The following is a 10,617-nucleotide window of genomic DNA, read 5'->3' on the forward strand; positions in this document are numbered from 1 at the left end:
AATAGGTCGAAAACAGAAGAACTCTGGAGGGCAAGCAGGGGAAGAAAGCAAGAGCATAATAGGATAAGGTGTTTGGTATGTAATTTGCTGTCATCTGGTATAGTCTGCCTCACAATAGTAAGAGAGCAGAAGTAGCACAGAAGAGCTAAGAAGAAAAAGGTGGTTTAAATGTGTATTGGTTCTTTCAAAGTAGCTGTTTCAGCCAGAGTTCAGAAACTATGAATACAGGTGGGGGGTTCAGTTATTTTTTATTCTAAGTATGAGGCAGCACTGGGATTCATGTCACGTAGATCACAGAAGCTGTACAGGAGTAGAAGTTGTATCATTTAGTTACTTTTTAATGATTTTTTAATGCCTAATGCTGGAGTTGCTTGTTGTGCTTATGTGTTTTTTGTCAGGTGCTTTGTTTCTCTTTGAGCAGCTCTGTGGAGTTCTGAGCTGCTAAGCTGCAGAGGTAGGGAGATGGGCAGAACAGCTGTGAGGAAGGCATGGCAGGATCATGGAACAGTTGGCAGAAAGAGAAATATCCTTTCTAAAACTTGAAAGAATAAGTGACAAAAACTCTGCTTCAAAGGACTACTAAGAAGAAGAAAAACAGTTTATTGAAAGAATGTAGAAGAAATGCTGTAAAATGAGAAATTAAATAAATGCAAAGAGTTTTCACATTGTACTTATAAAGAAAAGTTGAGTAGACTGTATACATAAGTATAGTTATTAGGTAAAATAACTATTTTCCTCTTTTCCATGTTCAGATGATAATCATGTCCTTGGAAATGAGCAATACTGTACAGAATGCTGTTGAAAGTGTTTTGTAATTTGGATATGCAAAAAGGCACAGCCTGAGTAATCAGGACTAGTGTGTGGATATATGATAATCAAATTAATTTAAAACAATACCTGGTTTCTTTCCCATGTGGATTTAGTTTTAGAAAATAAAGAAAATTGCCAAATTTCAATCAATGTGGGAATTTAAAAATTGCATTGTCAATGCCAGAGGACACTTTGTGATTTTTGTTTTATGTAAGCCCACTAGCCACTTTTTTTTTTAACGTTTGGACTACGTTTTTCTGTCTACATGGTAGGGGGGAAAGAAATGTTCATCTGTATGCTTTGTTTGCAGTGCCTAGTCTATTTAGGTCCTAAACAAAAGCTCTTGAATGCTGTTAGAAGTGGTGAATATAAGTTTTGATCACAACTTGAGACACTGATCTGCAAATCATAGTGGTTCATAGTAATGCACCTTTTTCTGAGTATTTTTTTTCAATATAATTGATACCATGGTAAGTATGCACATTTAAGATCACATGTAAGTATTTATATATGGACCTATGCCTTGGTCCGTCAAAGACTGGCAATAATAAAAGTCCAGCCAAGCTTCCTGAGCAGCTGCATAATCATAGAGCTACTTTAACTCAGTAGGCATGCTCTCATTTTTCTGAAGGACTTCATAACAATTATAGTGTTGGTATGTGTGACTAGGGATTTAAGCCAATCAGAAATGAGTTGAGGTGTCATCTAAGCTTCATGAGGGACTGATCCAATGTGAACACTGGGATAGTACCTTTAAAAAACCCCCAAAACCACAAACAAAACAAACCAGAGTAGCAACGAACACTGTTATTCAAAACCAGGTTGCTGATGATTCAGTGGTTAACAGTGGTTAGACTAGTTGGACAAGCAGGAAAATGGGATTCAGGTGTGTCCTCATTCATATCAACATCTCTTCCTTCCCATGACCATATGTTAATCACCAGGCCAATGTCTAGGCTGGAGGAAGGTGAGAAGGGAGCTGGGGGCAAAGTTTCCCTCTGTGTCCTCACAGATTTCACAAAATAGAAAATGAATGTTCAGAGGCAGGCAGCAACATGTTGTAACCTAATGTCAGTGGTACTCTGGAAGCAGGGGAGCAAGTTACTCTGGATTTAAGTCTATTCAACAGACCAGTTCTGAATTTTGTTACATAATCATGAGAAAAGAGACAGGGCTAAGCCTGAGAGCTGGAGCACAAAACTTGGCAGGTGCTGTAACTGCTTGAGTGTTGTATAACATTTCCCCTCCCAAGGCAGCTGCATTTCAAAAGGAGTGAGCCGTGTTCTGTTCTTCAAAGGCTACTGTAGGCACTGCCCTCAGGAGAGTACTCCCAGTTTTTGGCTCCTGAATAGATGAAGATGCCACCTTTGTGGTGCTGACTCAGACACCTCGGCTTTAACAAGGCGACGGCCACGCCTCCTTGTACAGAATTTCCTCTTGGCTTTTTGACTCCTAGTTAGCATGTGTATTTGATGAGTTCCTAAATTATGTTTAATTTTGAAAAAAGTATTTGGATTTAATACTGGCTGTGGAAATTTTATATCCAGAATGTTTTGCATATTTTATCTGCAATCATGATTTTTCCTGGGTTTTTTTCTGCTTATTTCTTTAAACACACATCTCTAGTAGTACCACTTTTTCTGTATGAAAATGACTGGGAGTGATTACTTTTTTTTTTTTTTTTAAGTAGTCAAGAAGCAACTTGTTTATGATAAAAATAGGATTGCAGTTATGGGAAAAGCATCCTACCCACACTTAAAAATTAAATCAATGCTACTACAATTAGTGGGAATTGACCCTGAAGCATTATTTAAGGTTAACAGCTATTCTGTTAAAATTTTATCCAAAAAGGGTCAGACGAAACCTTCTTTTCTTTTCTAATCACCATGCAAATTCATGAACTTTAAAACTTGTACATATTAGAGTGGGCAGAAAATAGCAGTTTAGTTAAAAAATATAAGACATGAGCAAGCCAGTTTAGCAGGAAGTCTTCTGAGTGCCAGTTTCTGCCTCCTGTATTCACAAAAGTCGTGTTTTGTTTTGCAAGTTGATTTGTTAATTAATTTCCTTGACTTGTTAGGTTAAAGGTTGAAGGAATAAAGTTTTTGGGCATGATGCAATTTTATTTTACAGTTCTGTTTTAACAGAGGTTTTACTTTTGAAACTTTTTGAGAAAAATCTCACTAGAATGGCAGAAACTGAGAGCCTGTACTTATAGGCATCTTTCTTAATGATCTGAAGAGTAATAGAATACTGAGGAGGAAATAGCCATTTTGAAGTTCATTATTCTGAGGGTTTTCTTTTGACTGTCTCTTCACTCTTTTTGGAAGACCAAAAATATTGAGGGATATGTTATTTTCCTCTATGATTGTTCCTTATGTCTTTTATTCCTAAATTAAATCAGTACTACTTGTCTGCAGATTATTTGATAATTTTTAAATTGAATTATAGCAATTCTGCAGGTCAAAAGGGATAGTATTTTCATGAGGGATCTGGCTGAGTTGTCCCAGCTGGTGATCTGCCACAGAACTGTAACAAAAACCATGACCTCAGCTGTACTGGAACAGGGCTGTGTTGGTGAATCGCAAAAGCTCTGAACAGCGGGCACCCTCAGCAGATGTAGCATCCAGCCCACTGCTTACGTAGCGTCGTGCCACGCTGCACACAGCTACACGCTCCGTAGTGTCTCTGCACCGTCTCTTTCATCGGCCGTCAGCCCAGCTGGGCACTGATTTCACAATGGGTTTGGTTCATTTGGGTCTAAGATGACACTGTGTTAGAACAAAACCAGCTTCTAAATGCATGGAGTATCTACTGCCTAGATATACTAATCCAGAGGTATACCTGGCATCAATGTCTATGTGGTTTCTGGTCACTGACAGTGTTTTGTATTGGCATAAAAGTTTGGTAAAGTTGTTTTCACGTTTCTATCACAGATGCTAATTGTGGCTTTAAGAAGTCTCGGGATATAATCTTGGTAATGTGGGAAACAAAGTAAATGTGGAATGGAAAGCACATTTCTTCTTTATCTCTTACCTACATTATTACCAACCTTTGAATGGATGAAATATATGCTTCTATTGTTTAAATCATTGCAATGTGTAGTGGTATATTTGCATTTGGACAACTCTGTACTTTGCTTTGTGTCCCGTTTTTGGAGATGGGGAAGCAGCTAAGGGAAGAAGAAAAAGTTGCCCATGCAATGTTAAAACATTTGAAGAAATACTATGTTAAACACCACTTTTTAAAGGCAGGCACTGGTGATTGTGAATAACAGTGGCACAACTGCTGTACAGATGAAACAGTGAATAAATCTAAAATAACATTTCAGCTAGAATGATAACTTATGTTTTTGATGTTGAAGCAAATCTCTCAAACATCAATTTGATTGCATTTGGAGTAGTCTCAAACTGGGTGAACTGGGTTATTTTTGGATAATAATAAGTTTTTAAGTGTAAAATAAAAACTGAAATATGGTACATTCTGTTTGAACATAAACACTTCTTTTACTGTGAGAGTAAAAAGAAGGTTGTCTGGGAAGGTTTTAGAGTATTCATAATTGGACATATTCTGGTCATGGTCCTGGGCAATCAGCTCTAGGTGGTCCTGCTTGAACAGGGCAGGTTGGACAAGCTGACCTCCAAAGGTCCCTTTCAGCCTGAACTGTTCTGTGTTTCTGTGAAATCAGATGGCGTGTTCTAGAACTCTCTCTACTATTGGGGCTTCAGTCTGCAGGACTAGGCTAGAGCTAGTGAAAAGTAAAGCTCTTGCCAAAAGCAGGTCACGTGGGCATCCAGTTCTCAGCAGCCACTCTCTTAGTTCACAGACCTTTTATTGCAAAGGGCTACTTGCCAATGCGGTAACATCACGTAGAGCTGAGTTAGCAAGTCCTTTGGTGTTGGTTTCTTTGCTCCGGAGCACATAGGGCAAAAAGGCCAAAAGTTGATACAATTAGTTTGTATATTGAATCTGTACAGACATAGCCCCTTGAGACATTTTTTTTGCAGGCTACAAGACTGTGGTATTTGACTGCCAGCACCTGATAGATAGGCACCAGTCCAATCTAAATGTGCGTAGCATTGGAATATCTAGTTAATCTGTATTTGTAGACTTTCCTGCTAGTTGTTTGATGACTTAGCACACCCCAGACTCTCTTCATTTAGCTCCATGTTGGACAATTATGTATTCTTTATGGCTTGCCAAAGGTAAGTAGACGAAATGAGTAGGAGAAGATAATACTGAGGTTGAATGGCACAGGAGTCATGGGAAGAGATGAAAGTATGGCACTAGATGGTGGGGGAGGATGTATGCAGCCTAGGGTTGGTATGATGAAGGTTCATCAGCACACTCAATTCTGGAGCTCCTGCTGTGTATATTAGGCAATGAAATAATGCACTGACATGCTCTGACTGCTCAAAACAGGACTTCCAGGGCAAAATGCCATCCATACTTACTCACCCTGTTGGATAGCATTGTCTGCAATTTTTCTCAGGCTGTTTCTACAGGTATTCAGTCTTGGTGGTGCAGAGAGACCTGGAATTCTCCAAGAAGCTATACTTCAGGAAAAGGTGACTTTGCTGCATCTGTATAAAAGTGCTGCTGCAAAGAGAAAATGTGAACAAAAGTCTGGAGCTTCCCTCAGGCTTGGAGCCAAGAGCAGGCTTGCAGCTGATTGTGAGACATCTGTCATCAGCAGGAGCTGCCAGTAGTGGAGCTGGAGGCTACAAATGAGAATGACAGAAGTACATGATGACCTAGTGAAAGAAAATGATTTTCTAGGACAAAGGGTAGTAGTTCATGATAAGAAGGCAAAATAAACTATGTAAAGGATGATCAGGTGTGTGGTGGGGGTGGGGGTAACAAAAGCAGACAAAACCACATCAAGAAACAGGCTGTGAGTGAGCATTATTGGGGACAGATAGTAAAATGCATGCATTGGTGAGAAAGAAAAGAGCATGGTGGGAGAACTAGTACGAAATTAAGAGCAAAAGAGCCAAGAAATGAAGGATGCAAAATCCCAGAAAACACTCACTGCATTAAGGGAAGAAAAAAACCCCACGGAAATGTATATATACTACATACATATATGTGCACTACTTTTCTTTATAGACTGTTGCTAATGTCAGAATGAATGTTAAACAGTTCAAATGGAGTGGTGTCTGAGATGAATTCTCCTCAGCTGTAGGTCTCCTAGGCAAATGTGTGAGAACTGCTGATCTGTTCATCTTGTTCAGATCACATGAATGCGAACACAGCAGAGATTTGACTTGGTGTTCCTCTCTACAAATATAGAGGGGGAAAAAAAGGAAAGACAGAGCCTTGCCTGGGAAGAAAGGGAGGGATCCCATTATAAATGAGAGTCATACGACATTCCTTCTGGAGATGTGTTGAAATTTCCCATGGGAAGAGGAAGAATAAACAAAGGCCGGTATTACTAATAAAAGAAATATAGTTGGCAACCAAGGAAACAATAATTATTTGATCGCAGTGTCCCACAAAGCTAGCAACAGAAACAACACCAGTCAACAGCAACAGGCCGAATGCATCTTACTTTCGACCAACCCTACCTGTTGTTACACCAGGGTTCTTTGCCTGTTGTTTGCCTTACTGTTCTGAGAGCAGTGCTCTGGCAGGAAAATAAATATGTCCTGAATTTTCACCTTTGCTGCTTTACTCTTCTTATGACCACAGTGTTCCCGAGGGTTTATTGTGTTTGACTTCTCATAGCTATTGTGCAGCAAGCAAGGAGTAGCTATTATCTCTGCTTCACAAATGAGGGGCAGAGCCTGCAGGAGAGCAGTGCTTACAGCTGCACAGCTTATGGCAGGCAAGGGACTTTGCAAATCACAGGCCAGTAGCTTTCTTTGCTCACTTTCTGAGGTGACAGAATCAGTAGTAGAATATTGGTACTGGTAGGGCAAGCGTAATGATTTTTCTTGAACAGTCGATTTACCTACCAGGAAGTAAATGAACAAAGCTTGCTATTGAAAAAGAAAATTTGAAGAAGTGCTTGAATCATAACTTCAGGAATTTCAATAGGAGATCCATATAGCCTTGAAAAATACATTAATAATGAAATATCTGTGTTGCAGCAAGACCCTATTTAAAATGAGTGCAATTTCATTTTAAGTTCAAGCTGGCAAAGCCTGTTAAGGCCAAATTTTAACAGCCATTGTTATTTATAAACAGAGAGGTGTGTGATTAGCTTGACAAAAGGAGGCTGTGCAGTGCTCTGGTCATGTTTCCCGCCTGCTGACAATGTGGCCACAGCCGCTGCCCTTCCTCAGAGGTAACCTCACTGAATGGCACCATCTAGTTTAGCTTTGTCATGCTGCAAGCAGTTGTTCTGCATTCTCAGGGATCTTATCTTTACTAGCAGCGTGTAGTGATTTGTGGGAAGGTTTGTTCCTCGATCACAGGGGGTTACATAAAAAAAGCGTGCTGTGGCAAGTGTCACTTTCTCAAACCTGAGTGCAACGCGGAAAGTGACTGAGAGGCAGTACTCCGGAAAGAGTCCAGGCTGGTGCTGCTGGGAAGGGTTAGATTGTGTAACATAAACTCGGTCCTCTGGGCTGTAGAATGGACGGGTGTTGGATGTTCCCAACACACCAATTACTGCGCTTCTATAGGGACTGTAGCACACTGCTTCTCATCTGTAGGAAAACAAAGCCCTGTGGCTAGATCTTCTTTCCTGATTGTTTTTTTCGTTGTTTGTTTCAGTGATGTCCATGTCTTATGTTACTACATTAGGGTGTCTACAAGAGCTTCAGGGTCATCTTTGCTTTTTTTAACTGAATCTTAAGAGTTTTTCTTCCATCTTCTTTGTATCTGTGTTTGGCATCTCTGTTCCCTAAAAGGGTTCAGTCTCTTAGGATTGCTGCTTCCTGTTAGAATAGTTACTTCAGAGAACTAAAGAGAAAGAAAAACATCACTTTAAATTGTCAAGCTTTTTTATTACGAAAACATTATAAATTGCATAGTAATTTTAAGCATAGTCATCTTTTAGTACTTGCTGCATAGGAGTGAAACATACCACGCAAATTGCTGTTTCTAATATATATATATATATATATTTTACGCAGACTTGGAACTTTCGAGGTAATGTTAAGCATATTTTTGTTATTGAAAGAAATCTGAACCTGAAAATACACTGATAGCTGAAGACTGATAGTTGTTCAGTGGTCATTGTGCTGGGACCTTTGCATATTGCTTTGTATGAAACTGGCTGTGCTTCACTCTGTAGTGTTCATTTATGACAGAAATTTTTACTATAAGAGAAGGTAACTTTTCTTACTTCTGACATAACTCTGCAAAGTTAGATATCAGCAATATTTTTTCAAAGAGGTCATACATTTATCTTTCGTTAGACATTTGTGTGCAGCTATTTAAAAATATCAAACTCATGAATTAATATGAAAGCAATCAGTTCAAATATGCTGTTTTTAAGAGTGATATGAAAAACAGCATGTAGAAATGAGAATTCCTGAAATATTTTATTTCCCTTTTCAGTAACAGCCTTGCTTGTAAGAAATAAAACAGCTGTATTTTAGTTTCCTCGTTTGGTTTCCCTCTGTGACAAACAGTGATAACAATGCATCTCAATCTCCTTGCAATTCTTTGAGATATTTGAGAGAAAAATGCAAGTGAATAATTCAAATATTTTATAATAGTGCTCTATGTGATTTATTTTCCTCTGTCTGAAGAGTGCTTGAAAATCTGTTTTCTTCTTGCCTATTTCAAAATGGGATAAAGAGTTTTCTGTATAGCTACATACTTTGGTTAACACTCTTGAATTGAAAAAAAACCCAACATTTTAATAGCTCTGGATAGACTCAGGGAGGTTAGCAAAAGGATTTGCACTCATGCTTGGGGATATTGGGCTAACTGCACGCGTTAGAGATGACTGCCCACAGGATTGTATCAACAGTGCGTGCTCCCGGTGCCAGTAGACGGCACCCGAGAGCACATCCCCCACTCCCGCGGCTGCGGCGTGAGGATGGAGCGGCAGATTCCTGCCAGAGCTGAAGCTCCTTCGCTAGTGAAAACTAAGCCTCTGCCAGGCCCGCTGCTGAGATGGGGTCTGGGCAACTTGCGTTTCAAAACTGTCGCCTTGGGAATTGTACATTACTTTTTTTAATGAGGGTCATCAGCTTCTTTCCAGTTCTCAACACTTGTTTTGCTTGTGCATTTTGGTTTGTTTTTTTTTTTTCCAAAGCATAGAATATATTAAATGAATGCATCCATTAGAATACTGCAATGAGAAGAATTGGTATGGTACAATTAGAGGAACACTGCTTCCTATTTTGAACAAAAGCAGTGTTGACAAAAATCTACAGGAGGAGGTCAACCTTCGTTGAACAATATTCCATTTCCCATTTTATATGCACTACAGGGCAGTCCCTTGCCTTTGATGGAAATAAACACACTGTTTGTCAGTCCCAATGGAAGCAGAATTCTTGAATGAGCCTAAAGTTCCCTTTTATAAGAAAGCAAGTAAGAACAATCCTTGGTGACTAGTCTGACGCCTATTATTACTGGTTTATCAAAGCCTCCACCCATTCCGTGTGGATAATGGACTCACTCAGTTCTTAACATAATTATTAGTCTAGACTGGAGACATGTCAGGTTAATAGTTCCATAGAGAAGGGTTTTCCCCTTTAAAAGCAGGTGGGAGCTTGAATCATTGGGCTAAATCTGGAACATGCTCCTGAAGACCATGATTTGGTCCCGTTGGCAAAGATTGCTGTACTGGGAACCACTCCCAGAAAAGGCAAAAACATGAATCACAAATAAGCTATTTGCTTCCCTGTTGAAAGAATCTACTGCAAAAGTCTCAAGAGCAGCATAGGCAAAAGGATTTTATATTAATGATGAGTTTCATTTCGTGTTTGGCCTTGGCCTACTGCTGTACAGAAATTACTGTACCTATATATCTGAATCATTTCTGAAAGTGTCAGATACAGTGGCTTTTGCTAAACTGTAATATAAACCATGCTTGATTTGATTAGATAGTTATTTCCCCAGCTTGTATTGGATAGATAATCTGAAACAAATGCCTTCAATTTGCCCTGAAAAGAGAATATTAACTTTGTAATTATATTTTGACTTTGGTGACCTCTTCAAAGGATGGTCTCTTAACCAAAAAAAAAAAAAACCATAAATAGTGTAATTCATGCTTTCTTAGCACTTCTTATAATACAGCTTCACTGATGACTTACAATAATTCCTGTTTCCAGACTATTGTGGGAAATCAGGAAATTTACAAGATAGGAATTTCTGTGCCCATATCTGTACTGATCTTAAAAGCTGGGAAAGGTGGTCATTCATTTTTGGTTATGGAAGCAGAGTTTATCAAAGAAAGCTTCAGATTTTTACAGTGTCTGAGAGCATTTATATGTCTAGCTAGCATGGGTGAAGTAAATAGTTGGTCAGCATTTCCATTATGAACCTTCATTTTCAGTATTTTGTAGTAGTAGGAATCGCTATTTTTTTTTTTTTTCCAAGTGGAAACCTGGCATGTAACGTCTCAGTCCAATTATTTTTGTGTATTTTGAGACAAACCAGTTTGTCCATTATTAAGTTTTATTGATATCTTAAATGTTTTTATGGCTTCAGGTGTCTTACTATATTCCTGTAACAGTGCAGGAATTAGTTAAAAAGAAGTTTTGCGTTAAAAGCAAAGTTTTCAATATATATTATATATTTCAATATATATTCTTTGTACCATAAACCCCCTTGTAAGCAACATCTGCAGCGCATTAATGTTAGAGCAGAACCACCAGCAAGTTAACAATTCACAGAAATAAG

The sequence above is a fragment of the Corvus moneduloides genome, chromosome 2 (assembly GCF_009650955.1).
Source record: "Corvus moneduloides isolate bCorMon1 chromosome 2, bCorMon1.pri, whole genome shotgun sequence".
Classification (NCBI taxonomy): domain Eukaryota; kingdom Metazoa; phylum Chordata; class Aves; order Passeriformes; family Corvidae; genus Corvus; species Corvus moneduloides.